Source organism: Lutra lutra, chromosome 6 (assembly GCF_902655055.1).
Source record: "Lutra lutra chromosome 6, mLutLut1.2, whole genome shotgun sequence".
Classification (NCBI taxonomy): domain Eukaryota; kingdom Metazoa; phylum Chordata; class Mammalia; order Carnivora; family Mustelidae; genus Lutra; species Lutra lutra.
Genome location: NC_062283.1, coordinates 33,290,060 through 33,305,347, shown reverse-complemented (window position 1 = coordinate 33,305,347; position 15,288 = coordinate 33,290,060).

Genomic DNA, 15,288 nt, shown 5'->3' with positions numbered 1-15,288 from the left:
AGGCCCAGGTGTGGGGATGTCAGGGTGGGGCATCGTGCGTGGGCAGGGAGGGCTGGGGAGCCCCGTGTCCCAGCTCAGCTCCCTACCTTGCCGCTCTCCCACCTTGCTCCTGTTCATCCCCGAGTCTTCAGTGGTGGAGGGTCCTGTACCCCACTCCAGCTGGTTGGAGTTCTATTAATATTTCAGTTTGATGAATTAAAGATTCTTTCTACCCTCCCTCTGATGTCCCAGGAGGGAATTAAAAGCGCATCTGATCCAATCAAACGCCATTAAAATGCAGCCCATGAGGGGAGGAGCTGGTGGTTGTGGGCTTTGCTTTTCCCAGCACTGCTTTGTCCTCTTTGGGGGGGGGGGGTCTGCACGACAGGTTGGTCTTTGTGAGGGGGTACAAGAGGCGAGAGAAAACTGGGTTGGAGGAGGAGGGCAAAGGGTATTTGCAGGAATTCGGAAGCCTTAGCGGGCAATCAGATCCTGAGTGTGGCTCAGGATTCCAGGATAACTGAGGCTGTGGGTGAGGAGGGGCCCTGCAGCTGGAACCCCAGCCCCATGACCTGATCATGACTGCCGCCTATAGGATGTTGGATGCGTTCCGGGTTGGCTCTGCCTCCCTGGCTCTTGTGTGCTGTGCTGAAGAAGACCTTGGCAAGGAGGACAAGAGCCTTGGAGAGAGCATGAAGGGGGCTCTGAGAGCGGGAAGTCCTGGGGGTCATTTCCGGCTTCTCTCCCATCAGTTGTCTGGATCCCCCTTCAGAGGGAGCCAATGCGGGGGCTTCCTTCCAGCACTTCTGGGAGGTTCCTAAGGCTGGACTGTGTTGGGGGGGATTCGGGGGCGGGGACGGTGTGTGTGTGTGTGTGTGTTGCGTTGGCGGGGATTGACAAAAAGGCTCGGTGGCAATTTCCAGCCCAACTGTCAATTGGTCAGCCAGGCTGGGTGGCCTTTGCCTACTCCCAAGGGCCTGGGGCCCATTTGGAGGACAATCTAAGGTTCTAGTCACAGAGCCCTTGCACTTGAAAAGCCTTTCTTCTCTTCTTCCCTTCCATCCCCAAATTGGCCGGAGCCCCAGTGGCGGCAGGATCCACATTTGACAGGCAGAACACTGAGGCCCCAAGACGGGGAGTGGCATGGGACGTCATTAGAACGGTGGTGCGGGGCCTGTGTGCAGCTGGGCAGTCCACGGATTGCATGATTGCAATCGGGGAGAATTGGGGGGGGCGGCACCCTGGTTCCAAGCAACGCAGGTAGGGCACGGGCAAGCAAAGACATTCCCTTTCCAGCTGGGGCCTGTCCCCCTCCACATGGCCAGTGGACCGCATCCCCTTCTGTGCCTGTCACCTGGCTGCTACCCCTGGGGCCCAGAGCCCTGCCACTCAGCCTATGGAGCAGGCTGGACACGAGGGCCTGGGCGGGCGGGAGGGGTTTTTAAATGTTAATTGTATTTTGACATCCTGGTTTGTGACATCCATCCTAATGACATTTGGCTCGCAGCTGACAGCCCCCGGACATGTGGAGAGAGAGAGAGACGATAAGTAGTTTTAAATTGCAGTGTGGCAAAGAAGCTGGAGAATCCTGTCTTAAGGAAAAAAGAGAGAGGGAGAGGAACGGGAGAGGGGAGGAGGAGGAGGAGGTGAAAGTGGAATTCAGAGAGGAAAAAGAGGAAGCCTCATTCTCTTTATGGGGGGTGGTTCAGCCATTCATTTGTTCAACAAGTGAACATGTATTGGGCACCTACTGCATACCCTATACCGTCTCAGAGCGGAGGATTAAAAGTTGGGCTGTGCGCCCCACTGCCCCTTTCTGGTTCTCAGCTCTTGTTAATTTCTGCTTCTCTGTCAAGGTCTAAGGGACAGTCATCTGTGACCTCTCTTCCCCGCTACCCTTGAGCTTAAGGCAGTGCAGATGCTTCTCCTGCTTTTCCTTTCTCCTCTCCCCTCCCTCTTCAGCCCAAAAGGTGGGGGAGAGCAAGGTGGAGGAAGGGAAGGGGAAGCTTCATCTTTGAGGCCAGGCAGAAGGAAGTAGCTAAAATTGACCTTGGACCATTTCTCTCCCTTCCTCTGCCCCACCCACAGCTCTTCCCCCTGCCCACCCATTTGGGGAACTTCCCCTCTTTCCCAGCTGCCTTCAGCTGGAAGGGACAGAGACCCCCAGCTCAGTGCTTAACCTTCTGTTCTGTACCCCCATTCTCGTGGGGTACTCCTGCAGCCTGAGTTAAGCTCTCTCTAGCAAGCTGGTGCTGAACGTCCCCTAAATCCCCACATACCTCATCTGGCTTCTGTCTCTGGTCCCATGCACTTGGGTTTAGCAGAGCTGTGTTCAGAATCTGCTCTTTTTTGGCTCTGTCCCGTCCCGTCTTTCCCTTTGCAGGGGCAGGTGGGAGGGTGTAGTTGCGACCGTGCTGTGTAACCTGGAAAGTTCCCCAATGGGATGATTCCAGGGACACAGACCCTAATCAGAAACCGTTGGGTCTAGATCTTTTTGGAATTTAGAAAGAAAACAAGGCACAAATATTAGATATCATACAACACCCCAGGAGGCCGTGGAGCAGTATCCCCAAAACAAATATGCTGGCTCCTATTCCTGCAGGGAAACAGAATATCTCCTGCCGAGGGAGCCAGACAGTGGCAATGACTTGCTCCCACATCCGGTTTTGCAGCCAAATAAGTTTATGGAAGACTTAGGGACAGACTTGTGGTTTTCAGAGCCTTCTGGAGTTTGGAATTGTGGGAAGGGGATTGCAGGTTTAGCCAGCTCAAGACTCTGGAGCTCATCGGAGTGCTCCTGGAGGTTGGACCCACACTGGCCTAAGGGAAGAGAGGACCCCTCGGGTCCCTCTTCTGCTTGCCCTCAGGGGTATCAGGAGGGGGGTCATTCACACCTTGTCCTGGCCTGTCCCACAAGCTGGGCTGGGGAAATTTCAGAGGACCCATGCATGCCCTTGAGACTCAGTATCTCCGTGGGTCAAAGCAGAGGGGCTGGTGTGATCCTGGGAGGCAGGGAAGAAATGACTGAGCCCAGGATGCTTAACCCCAGGGTCCCCGCCTCTGACCCCAGCTCTTCTCCACTCTTCCCTGTCTGCAGAGTGACTTGTGCCCCTCCAGAGAGCCTGCAGTCACTGTTGTCCCTTGCAGTCGGCTCTTCGTCCTGGGAATGTCCTGCCTAGGGACAGTTATTGTTAAAACAACTTCCCCGCTTCAGAGGCATTTTTGTGTAATGGCCTGGTTTAGAGGAAACCAAAATTGAAGCCCTTCAGACAAGGAGGTTGAGTCAACTGGACACGGGGACCATCTATTAGGTGTCCCGGGCCTGCCAGGCTCTCCCCTGGCCTCTGCACCTTAAAGTTCATTTTGGATTCTTTCTTTCTTTCTTTTTTTTTTTTTTTAAAGATTTTATTTATTTATTTGACAGACAGAGATCACAAGTAGGCAGAGAGGCAGGCAGAGAGAGAAGAAGGGAAGCAGTTTCCCTGCTGAGCAGAGAGCCTGATGTGGGGCTCGATCCTAGGACCCTGAGATCATGACCTGAGCTGAAGGCAGAGGCTTTAACCCACTGAGCCACTCAGGTGCCCCATTTTGGTTTATTTCAACAGATTCTAAACTTGAGGATTTTCAAAGGCAATTGCCCTCTCCTATTAGGCTTTTTTCGAAATGGAAAAGTCAGAGGAGCAACTTGATGGGTTTCAGGTGTCAGCCCAGTGGGTGGGAAGGGGCAGAGAAGCTGTTTCTGGCACAGGGGAGGTCAGAATAAGAGCCGGAAGGAAGACTCTACTGCAGCATGAGGGAGTTGGGTCAGACTTCAGGAAGAACTTCTAGGTCACAAAGATAGGAAGCACATGTGTATTATTTTTTTAAAAAAAGATTTTATTTATTTATTTGATACAGAGAGATCACAAGTAGGAAGAGAGGCAGGCAGAGAGAGAGAGGGGGAAGCAGGCTCCCTGCCCAGCAGAGAGCCCGACGTGGGGCTCCATCCCAGGACCCTGAGATCATGACCTGAGCAGAAGATAGAGGTTTAACCCACTGAGCCACCCAGGTGCTCTGCACAGGTGTATTATTATTTGTATTATTATTTTCTTTAGGACTATCTGCCTCTTTCTCTCCTTCCTGCCAAACCCCTAACCCGCAATACTGAGATGGTGTCTCCTTTTCTCTGGGTAACCTGTACACATGGGATTGGGGGATTAGAATGACACCGTGCTTACTCTCCTGGTGTGAATCAGGCCAGCCTTTTTAAAGGTTTCAGAATGAGACCCAACCCTGAATCCCAGCATTCTTAGGGAAACCTCAGCCTAGCCCCTCATCTCACTGGTAAGGAAACCAAGGCTCGGAAAGGCTGGGCAACTTACCCCAGGTCACACAGGCTTAGCACCAAGGACCTAGCCTCTTGCTTCTAGCCCTGGGCTCTCTCTGCCCACCTCAGTGCCCCCCCAACCCCCATCAGGGTACAGCTTGCTGAATGGGGCATCTGGGAATTCAGGCCCTTGAGCCATCTGGCCCTGGGCCAGGATCCTTGTTCCCTGGCCCCTTGAGGTCCCTTCCGATCCCTCTTCCCCTGCAGAGGTGGCTGTGTAGCTCTCTGTAGCTTCCTTGTTTCCACCTGATGCTGCCAGCTCCCCCAGGTCGGGGCACACCAACTGAAGTTCCTTGAGGTGTATGTGTGTCTGGTTCTGAGGGTCTCTCTGTGTATGTGCCTATCCGCGTGTGTGTGTGTGTGTGTGTGCGCGCGCGTGTGTGTCTGTGTGTCTGTGTGTTTCTGTGTCTGTCTGCATGACAAGTCAGCCCAAGTCAGCAGGAGGGAGAAGGAGGGTGTCCCAGCCGGACCAAGCTAGGGCTCACTGGAGAGAGTGGGCAGCTGAGCACTCCGGCGGAGAGGGGGTGGGGGGACACCTGGAGTGGCCCAGGATGGCTGCCCGGAAGAATGAGGCTTCAGGCTGGGCACCTTCAAACTGGACGAGTCCACAAACCCAGCCATCTGCCAGCCAACAGTGTTTCTTTTTTTAACCCCTGAAAAATATAGCCTGCCCAGCCTTCTGCGACACAGCTGGTGGGGGGCGGGGGGCCGGATAATTATGGCCAGAGTGAAAGCAACACCGAGGGGCAGGGGGTGGGAAGAATGGCTGCATTAGCTGGGCTTCTCCATAAACCATGGCCCATTTATTTACAGATTAATTGATTAATTAACTAATTTTTTAATTAACTCGATACAAGGATATTGAGGAGTATATCCTGTGTTAAAAATGGGGCTCCCACTTATTGGCACCTAGATACAGGACTGGGCTGTCCGCACACATTATTTCATTCATACCCAGGTGCTCGCCCTTATGGTAACTTTCCATGAATTAGACGAAGGACCCCGTTTTGGCCAGACACAGCCTCAAGGTAAGACGAGCTGCTCGCCAGCCCCCAGGCAGGCTGAGTTAAAGCCTCCCGTCATTCTCTAGATGGGTGGCATCTTGCATCCCAGCCCTGCCCTCGGAGGTCAGCATCGTGGTCCTTGTCCTCCGGGTGGGAAATGGAGGGACCCTGGGCCGGAGGACCTGGGCAGCCTGTGGCCAGGGACCAGGCCTCTCTGGGAGTGACTCCAGTGTCCCACAAGCCCAGAGCAGGTGTGCTTCTGGCTGGGCAGACCCCTGGATGGCAGAGCTTTTGTGGCCTTAACTTCAGTCTCTGTAAAATGCACCAGGTTGAGGTGTGCGTGGCCGTGGGGTGCGCGGCTCGAGGGTAGGACGGCGTCCAGTCATTTGTGGATTTCCAGGGCTGGGAATGGAGCAGGATCCCGGCCAGTGCTGGTTGCATTAAGAAAAGGCATGAATGAATGCATGCTCTAGATCCTTCCATCAGAGACTTCAGGCTGACTGGGTAAATGAGACATGCATTCAGGACCATTACGTGTGTCGGCAAAGAGAACTCAGGCTTTGCCAACATTTATTCTTTCACCGAACATTCACTGAGCTTATACCATGGGCCAGGCAGGGTGCTGGGCACTGGAAGAACCGTGGTGAACAAGTTGCGGCTCTAGCCTGGCAGACTCTGGAATTCTGGAGGAGGGGGGGTGTCTGAGGGGGTCCTTGGGAAGGGGCAGGGATGTGGGATGAGGGGCATGGAGCCAGAGAGGGCAGGCTGGTAGGGGGAGGGTCATTCCTGCTATCCTCAGACTCCCCAGACTTTCCCTTGACCTATAAGGGTGCTGTCTGTGGAAATTAGGGGTTGGGCTGTAAGAGGGGGCTGAGTCCCCCCAGGTGGAGGCACATTTGAGGGCGGGGTGCCCCCTGCAGATCAGCCAGGAGGACTGAGGTGCTGATGGAGAGGGAGGTCACTGCTGGCCACTCTCCCCCAGCTCCCTGGCACTGTGCTGAGCACCCTCCCTGGGACAAGGACAGTCACACGTCACAGCTCTAATTGAAGCCGCTTCTGCAGTCTGGGACGAGATGCTCTTGCAATCCTAAGAGGGCTGCATGGCTCCCTCCTTCTCTTCTTCCCCTGCCTGCCTCTGAGGTAGGCCCTCTCCTGGGATTTTTCACAGCAACCCCCCGCCCCTGCAGCCTGGATTGCTGGGGCTCCGGCTTCTCCCTGACTGAGGGATTCTTTCCTTGGTTTGTGTTAGCCTGCCGCCAGGCCACCTGTTACACTTTGCAAACCAGTGCTGGAGGGAGACCAGTGGGCTGCGGACCATGGGCTGGGGGATCCCCTAGCTTAGTGGGGTTCTGGGGAGGAGGGGGCCTCAGAGGAAAGAAGCCCTCCTGACAGGCTGGGAGACTAGGGGTAAGTGGATTTGCCTCAGTGGGCCTCAGTTTCCCCCCGCGTGATAGGTGCGTGATAGGCTCGAACCAGGTGCAAATGAACACGCCACATGGGGGCACACGCAACGTGCATGCGGATGTGTGAGGAGAGGCCCTGCGGGTGGGGGTTCTAGTGACGCACAGGGGTGGGGAGGATCGCAACCCCTTTGCATCGCAGTGCTTTGCTGTACTTCCCAGGGTGTGTGTTTGAGGCTGTGTTTCCTGACCCTCGACCTTTGGAGTTGGAAGGGCTCCCTACACATCCTCGGGTCGCTAAATTGATTCCCGCCTGGGGGGGGGGGGGGCAAGGAAGGGGGCTTCCAGGAGAGGGCGCCGGTGGGGCGTGGTGGGAGGGGGAAAGACTGCGGGCCGGGTGTGGCGGGGTGGAGGGGCGCTTTGGGAGCCCCGGCCTTCCGGCGGTGGAGGTGCAGGGTCGGGAGGGGGGCTCCCAGGTGCTCTCTCTTTAAAAGGCCAGCGGAAGCGCCGCGCGTTTGGCCCGCACTCGCCGCGCAAACTTGCCGGGCTGGGTTCACGCCTTCCCGAGTGCGGCAGCGGCAGTGGGCGCCGGGGCTGAGCTGCTGCTGTCCCCTCGCCCCCTCGTGCTCCCGGGCGCTCCCGCCCCCTCCCGCAGCCTCCCCTTCCGCGTCTTCCTCGCTCCCCCTGTCTCTCGCTCGCTCTCCAGCGCGCTCTCTCGCTCGCTCTCATTTTTTCCTGCTGCTGCTGCTGCCGCGGCGCCGCCGGGCGCCCGCATCTCGGCCGGCTGCGCTCGCCGCTCGGCTCCCGCTCCACTCCCTTCCCCGCCCGGAGCCCCCGGCTGGACACCGCTGCCCGGAGCCGCTTCGCCCTCTCCTTTGGCTCGGACGCCGGGCTCGGCGGGGCCGGAGCAGGGCTGGCTAGGGGCTCGCTGTTGCCGGAGCAGCGGCAGAACGCCGCGCGCTTGGAGGCGGCTCCGGCCGGGCAGCCGCCAGCTCATCCCCGCTGCGTCCCGGACTCCGGGCGGCTCCGCGCCCGGCTCGGTCCGCAGCGTCAGCGCCGTCCGCCGCGGCCCGGACTCCGGGCAGCGCTAGCATCCAGCCTCCGCCGCCGCCGCCCTCTCTGCGCCCCCGGGGCAAGCGGGAGCGCAACCGACCCCTCGCCGTGGCTCAGACCTCGCCGGCGCGCGGTGAGTTGTGGCTCGCCGGGAACCGGCGGAGGGGACTGTGCCCTCCGGCCTCTGGGGCGAGGGCTGCGGCGGGGACATCGGGGCTCGGGGAGGTGGCCTCTGACTGGCTCCCGCGCTCAGGGCTGCCGGGAGGAGGGCTGGCGGATCCGAGCCCTCGGGGCTGGAGGGCGCGGGACCGAGGTTGGAGGGTCTCCCTTCGGGGCTGGGGCAGTGTCTCCGAATGCCCCCGAGGGAAGGAATGGGGCAGCGGCTTTTTTTTTTTTTTTTTCCTTTCTTTTTTTTCGGGCCTGGGGGAAAGTGTCTCTGTTTAGGAGGGTTATGTCAGGTTCTGCCGGATTGGGGGGGGTCGCGCCAGCTCTCTGGTGGGGACGGCGGCATTAGCGCGCCCCCTTTGCGCAGGGGTAGGGCAGGCGGGGGCGCGGGGCGTTATTTGCACCCCTTCCCTGCCGTCTCCCGGCGGGAGGGCTGGCAGCGCCAGCCTCGCGCGCCTCGGCTCCTTTCCCTTGCACCGCGTCCCGCTCCTCCGGCCGCCCCAGCGCCACCTTCGCCACCGGCCGGGCCGGCAGCCGCTCGCTCGCGGCCGCGGCGGGTTGGGACTGCGTTCTAGGGTCTGGGGTCTCCCCGCGGCTCCGGGACTTCAGGATCAGGTGCTCCTGGGATACTCGGCACCGACCCTCTCTGGGACCCTCCCTGGTAAACCCGAGTCTCTACGAAGACGCCGGGCGGGTGGCCAGGCCGTGTGTGTGTGTGTGTGTGTGTGTGTGTGTGTGCGCGCGCGCGCGCGTGTGTGTTTGTGTGTGTATGTGTCTATTGGGGGGTCCCCTCCGGGGTCGGGCTTCCCCGGCGCCCAGGAACTAGCAGCGCCCCCTCCCCGCGCGGGGGCGGGGCTGCGAGGTGGAGGCCCGGCCTGAGAGCGGCGCCCCCGCACCGGGGCGGTCTGAGGCTGTTTGTGCTGAAATGGGGCGACCGCAGCGGCGGCAGGGAGTCCTGAGGCCCAACGTACGAGCGCCCCCTGCCCTCAGGCCACGAGTGACACCCCCTCCTTCAGATTTAAGGAAACCGGAGGCTCCCGGTTTCCGTACCCCTCTCGTCACCATGCCTGCCCCTGGGTGCGGGGAGAGCTGCTTTTCGGGACTGAGCTGGGCTTGGCGAGTGGGGTGCCCGAATCCACGTGTTTGTTGGAACGGTGGTTAGTCTGTCTGACCCTCTGTCGTCTGTTGAAAGCTCTTGGTGATGGGAGAGGGAGTACTCTGTGTGTGTGTGTGTGTTTGTGTTCCCCTCGTAGTCTCCATTCTGGGGTGAGAGTGGGGGCCCAGGGCAGGCAGGGCGGCTAGCGGTCTCAGTCTTATACGGCATCCCCTTCCCACAGCCTGCTGCTCTTCACTCCCCCAGGGTGCGTGCTGGTTCTGCCCCACTTTTCCCCCTGCGATCCACAGGGGATGTGGGGTTTCCGGCCTGGGGTCTGAGTGCTGAGTTCCTCAGAGGTCAGTGCCTGGGTGGCTGGGAGAACTTCCACCAAGAGGTGAGGACCCGCGGGGAGCCTTTCCTGGTGACCTTTCCTGAGGTGGCAGGGAGGATTCCCGAAGAGGTGTCTGGGGGCTCCTGATGTGGTCGTCTTCCCTGGGCAGGCTTTGGGGGACAGTGGTGAGGGCCCCTGAGGTGGACGTGTCTACAGTGGAGAGTGGGGGTCAGAGCCCTTGTGCCTTCCCCAGGGCCCCGCAGAGGACCACTTGGAGGACCTCTTTAGGCTTTAGTCAGAGTCCTGTCCTTGGTGTGGGGTGGTGGGGTCTTTGGGGTTGGTACCCCTGAACCTCTGCTTAGCCTTGGATGGGCGTGCCTGCCCACTTCTTCTCCTCCGCTGATTTCATCTTCCTCCAACTTCTGTCTGTTAGCCATAAACTTTCCCCCACCTGTCACCACTTTCAACCTCTCAGAGACAAAAATACCAGAAAGTTATACCCCCTTGAGGTTCTAGTTACCGCAAGGGCTACCTCTCCCCGGGACACCTACATTCAAGAGAGGCCCAGAGAGGGAGATGGCAATGCTGACCTACTGGTTGTGAGTCTCAGGAGAGAGATGTATGGGATGGGGGGCAGAGGGGGACAGGCAGCTGGCACAGAGAACGGGTCCTGAGCAGGCAGAGGGGGAGAAGGGGAGGCGGGGAGGCGGGAGCATGTCAGGAGTTGAGCGGCTTCCTCGGCCTCAGTGGCCTAGTGTTGGCCGCTCCTGTCTTCCCTCATCCCTCATCCCTCCTCCCCCACCCTGCGTCGGGGCGGCTTCATTCTGTTGGAGGCGTGACTTCCCCAGGAGGAGCGCCTCGCAGAGCACAGCAGCAGACGGGCAGCCTGAGGTAGGTGAGAGCATCAGCGAGAGCGAGAGCGAGTGAGCCAGAGAAAGAGAGTGAGCATCTTGCTGGCGGGAAGGGTGGGGGATGGCCCAGGTGAGAAAGCTCTGAGGGCGTTCCCAGCTTCCACGATGCTCAGCCACACCTGAACCCACCCTGCTGCTGGGGGTCAGCTGGCAGGAAAAGACGGGACCAGGACCCACGGGTTTCTGCGCTTTATAATTATAGCCAATAGACACATCCTCTCCCCTAGACAAGCGCTTGGAGCTGGCAGCCCCTAATTACCACCCACCCCAAGACATCTGTCCACCCTGTTGTCCTCCTCTGCTCGGCCGAGAACCTAACTTTGCAGTGGGCAGGCCCCGCTGGCAGCCTGGGCAGCTGGGCCCTGCTGGCTGCTGGCTGGAAGGTTATCTCTCTTCTGCAGAGTGGAAGCTGCCTTTGCCGCCCTGGAGAAGGCGTGGGGGGAGCTGGCATGGGGACTCGGGCCCTTGCTCAATGGGGCTGCCAGGCGAGCTGGCAGCTGGCTAGGCTGACCTGAGACAGGAGACCCAGGGGCTTCCCTTGAGGGGCAGCCTGACCTGGAGTCAAGGACACTAACCTTCTGTGGCTCCCACCCAGCCTGGTGCCGGCTCCTGGAAAGAGCAAGGAGGGCTTGTTTTCATGTCAACTCTGCCCTAGTTAGCAGGGGACTATCAAAAATTAATTTAGAGATTTCACTGCCTTTGGCCCTTGTAGAGTGCAGGCTGCCTTTTCTCAGCTCCTGGGAACTCTTTCTTTCCTGGCTATCTACCGTCTCTGGCCTCTCTCTGGCCTCTCACTCTGCCTCTCTACCAGGGTGCCCCTGCTGCCTCCCAGCCCAACTCCAAGCTAGCAGCTTTGCTTGCCAGACAAGCTTCCTTAAGACACCCCACCACCCCTTTCCCTTTCCCTGGCCCTGCACATGAGAAGGAGAACTTGCTGGGTTCAGCCCTGCCTGCCCCACCTCCTAGCCCGAGGGCCTAAGAGAGCCTCTTCAGCCTCTCCCTTGTTTCTCTTGGCTCCTTGGAAAGATGAGCACCGCAAGGATAGTAAAAATCACCCCTTAAATTAAAGCTGATGACTCCCATCGAAATGTTTTATTATTAACCTCATCGTTTGGCAATCTCGTGGTAGCAGCGAGGCGTAAATATATGTGTACACACGTATATAAATAAATTGGGGAATGCAGCGTGTAATGACATTATCTGGACCCCATTCAATTAAGGTAGATATTATCTGCTTTAATGGGGAAGTGCCGGCCCACAATGCCATCCCATGCTGTTTTGGGCTGAGCCACAGCTGACTAGCTGGTGTGGCGTTTTGTGAAGCCTCCTTGTTTCGGACAAAGCTCTGGCTGTCCATTGGCTGTGATGCGGGGAGTCCCAGGAGTGCCGGGCCAGCTGTGGGTCCCAAGCTGGGTCCTGCCCTGTCCCCTACTCTTAGCCCCCCCCCGCCCCCACCCCTCAGGGGGACAGGAACTAGCCCTCACACCTGTTTTCTGATGGGGACTGTGGCTTCTAGTAAAAACACTGTCATTGCTGTGGCTCACATCTTTACCAGGGATTTTAAAATTCTTTTTTTAAAAAGACTTTATTTATTTATTTACTAGAGAGAGAGAGAGAGAGACACAGTGCGTGAGAGAGAGCAGGGTTAGAGGGAGAGGGAGAAGCAGACTCTCTGCTAGGCTGGGAGCCTGACCTGGGACTTGATCCCAGGACTCCGGGATCATGACCTGAGCCTAAGGCAGACGGTTAACTGACAGAGCCACCCAGGCGCCCCAGGTATTTTAGATCTTTGGAAACAAGACTGGGGACTTGACCTGGATTCTTAGGTTTTGAGTGAGTGATTACTTCTCAGGTGTCACCGTGCCTTCTCCCTGCCTGGCTTCAGTGTGGCCTAGGGATGGGAGTGTCACCCACAGCCACAGTCATGTTTGTGGCTGTGCCAGACAGTGGAGTCTGGGCTTTGACATGCTGAGCTGGTCTGGGCCCTAGCCTTCCAAGGCAGTGCCGGATTTGGGGAAGCTCTGATTTAAGGAAGGGGGGACAGGAAGAAGGAGGAGAGAGGAAGAAACCACATTAGCCAGGAAGCCCACGATAGCACCAGCTGCAAACAAAGATACTTGGCCACTTGGATTGTGCCAGAACACTGGGGAGGGTGGTGGTAGGTGGGGGTGGGGCGAGTTGGGGCAGGAAGGAGAGGCCTGGGGGTCTGCATGGGAGTGGGGGCTGGTAGGTGGAGGAGATTTGGGCTCTGGCTCTTGGGGAGGGGGAGGATCAGTGTTGGGCCTTTTGTGGGCTGAACTGGCGGGGGTGGGGAGTGCCCAGAGCTGATGAGATGGGCTTGCTTTGCCTTCCAGTGTCTGTGAGCTGCTGTGGCTTTAGCAGGTGGCGGCTCTTGGAGTTTGTCATGAATCCTTGCCTGTCACTGTACTCCAAGCCCCCCAGTGGGCCCCCATTTCTCCAGCCACAGAGGTCTTGTTAGATCTTGTACTCGATGCCCTCTCTGACCTCTCCTCTCTCTCACCCTTTGCACTGCCCTCCAGATGCCCTGGCTTCCTTGCTGGTCCTAGAACAATGAATGCCTAGCACAGTTAGGGACTTTGCACTTGTTTGCCTCTCCCTGGGACACTTCTCCCCAGAAAAGGCTCACACCTTCCCTGTGTTTTGTTGTTCCTTTTATGCCACCTCCTCAGAGAAGCCATCCCTATCTTTTTCTGAAAAAGTACCAGGGTCTTGACCTCTCTCCTTCCCTGCCTTAGGTTTCTTCCTAACCCCTTGATTCCCCAAAGCGCCGCACATCTTTGTGTGGTCTGTTTATCGCCTGTCCTGTGCCACCTCCCAGATTGACCCCACAGGGCAGGAGCTGGTGTCCATTGCTCCTAACTTCTAGTTTCCCAGTGCCCAGAGCACAGCCGGCACACAGCAGGTGCTCACCACACATTCCAATGACACAGGTCAACAACCAGATTGCCGTGGCAGACGAGATTGTATTCTATGCCTGACCACACAGGGGGGTTGTAAGAATTTGGTGCGGGGTCCGAGACCTACTCTGCGGATGGGGAATGCTGCTGCAGACCCTGCCCTGGGATCCCCCGTGGCTGCCGGCTGGCTCTGGGCACGGACCTGCCTGTGTCTTGTTGTTTATTGAGAATTTTCTGTGTTCTGAGCCTTGGGCTAGGCACAGGGGATACAGAGATGAGAGTGGTCCACGCAGGCCCTTAAAATCTTCCAGGCTCATCCTTGCCAAATAACAACAGAGAGAGAGAGAGACGTGCAAGTGTGAGAGGAAACAGGAACTGGGATAATCCAGGCAGGCTTCTTGGAGAAGGAAGAGTCTCAGTGGCTACCTGAAGGGTGAGAGTCACAGGGAGGAGGCTGTAGGGAATCATAGAATGGGGAAAGCACAAGCGATGGATCTGAAGTTTTCTTTTTAGTTTCTATGGGCATTAAGCTGAGGAATGATATCCTCATCTCTCCTCTGGCCATTTTCCTTCTGTCCACGTACATGGCAGTGTCCACCTCATGCCCAGCACAGAACCAGTCACTTCGGAATCGGGCCCTTGCTGTTCCGGGGAATGGGGAAGTGATGACTTGAGAACGAGATCTTCTCAAGAGATCTGGGATTTCTGCCCTTGGGAGGGTTCCTGATGCAGACTGGAGAGCTGGAGCTGTTTGGAGCTGGGAAGAGAAGGGGATACAGAGCCCAGACCCCCACTGAGGCTTCTTCCTGCTTTTCAGGCCTGGCCTGGCTAGCCTGGGGAGTGCCTCAGGCCTGGAACTGGGGTGCTGTTCCTGTTACATTAATGCCCTGAGAGAGGGTGGGAAGAGCTCAGAATCTTTCATAACATCACATCATTCATTCATGTCCACAGTCCCTGGCACTGTGCCAGGCTAGGAAGCAGACAGCAAGTGGAGTACGACATGATCCCCCAACTTGGGCTGCTGGGGTTTGTGGGAGCTAATTGGCCACCCCCGCATGGACTTGGAGTCACACTGGTGGAGATCAAACTATGGGCCTTGTTGCTGGTGGAGCAAGGTAGGGTGCTGCTCCCTGGGTCTACCCCTGTCCATCTGGGAGGAGACTATCCAGCAGAGCACACCAGTGTGGGGTCCCACGGTGGGTAGGAGAGCAGGGGCCGCAGAGGTGGCATACAGGCCCCCGTGTCTCAGGTCCCCATGGGCTCCTGTGGACACAGGAGACCTCCAGTTCTCTCTCGATATTCCCATTGGGGAGTGAAGCTGCCAGCCCCGCTTGGGGAAGTGTGAGATGTGGGCGATGAGGCATCTAAACAGCTCGGGAGATTCCAAACAGACTCCACTCATCCATCCGTGATGCCCAGCTTTTCTGAGCACCAGGGCTGGGCCACATGAGAGGCAAAGGTGAAGAGGGAGGATTCAAGTGGAAAAGTTGAGGGGAGGGAGGAGGCCTGGCTCAAGGGAGGCAGTGGCTGGGGTCGGGGGGAGTGCTGGGGGGTGGGGCAGGGCGGGTGGAATTGCCCAGAACTTGAGAGGCTGAGAGCAGGAGCCAGCAGCTCTGCCAGCAGCCCCCAGCCCCAGCCCCCATCCCAGGGAGTGGAGAGCAGGGTCATTCCCTCTCTCTCTGGTCTTGACTTTGGGCTTGGGGAGAATTCTCATTCCTTAGCTTTGGGAGAATCAAAAGCAGCTTAGTGGAAAGTAAGTCAGACCTTAGGAAATCACAGTGGCTCTCTGTGGATCGGGTTGTTGTTCTGTGGTTTGTGGTTCCTCCTGGCTCAGGCCCTGGTTGTGGAGGAAAGGGTTTAGGTTAGATGTGAGGAAGTGCAGGATCCAGCTCGTTAGGGCTTGGAAGGGGTCACTGAGACAGGTTGGGGGAGTTCCTCCCTGCGGGCCTGCAGATATCAGGGATGCCCTCAGATAGTGCGGTGCCTGGGCTGTGGGGGGAGGGTAGATGGCAGCCATCGCCTTCTCACATCCCCTTTCACTGAAGAGGATGTTCTGAGAAATGCT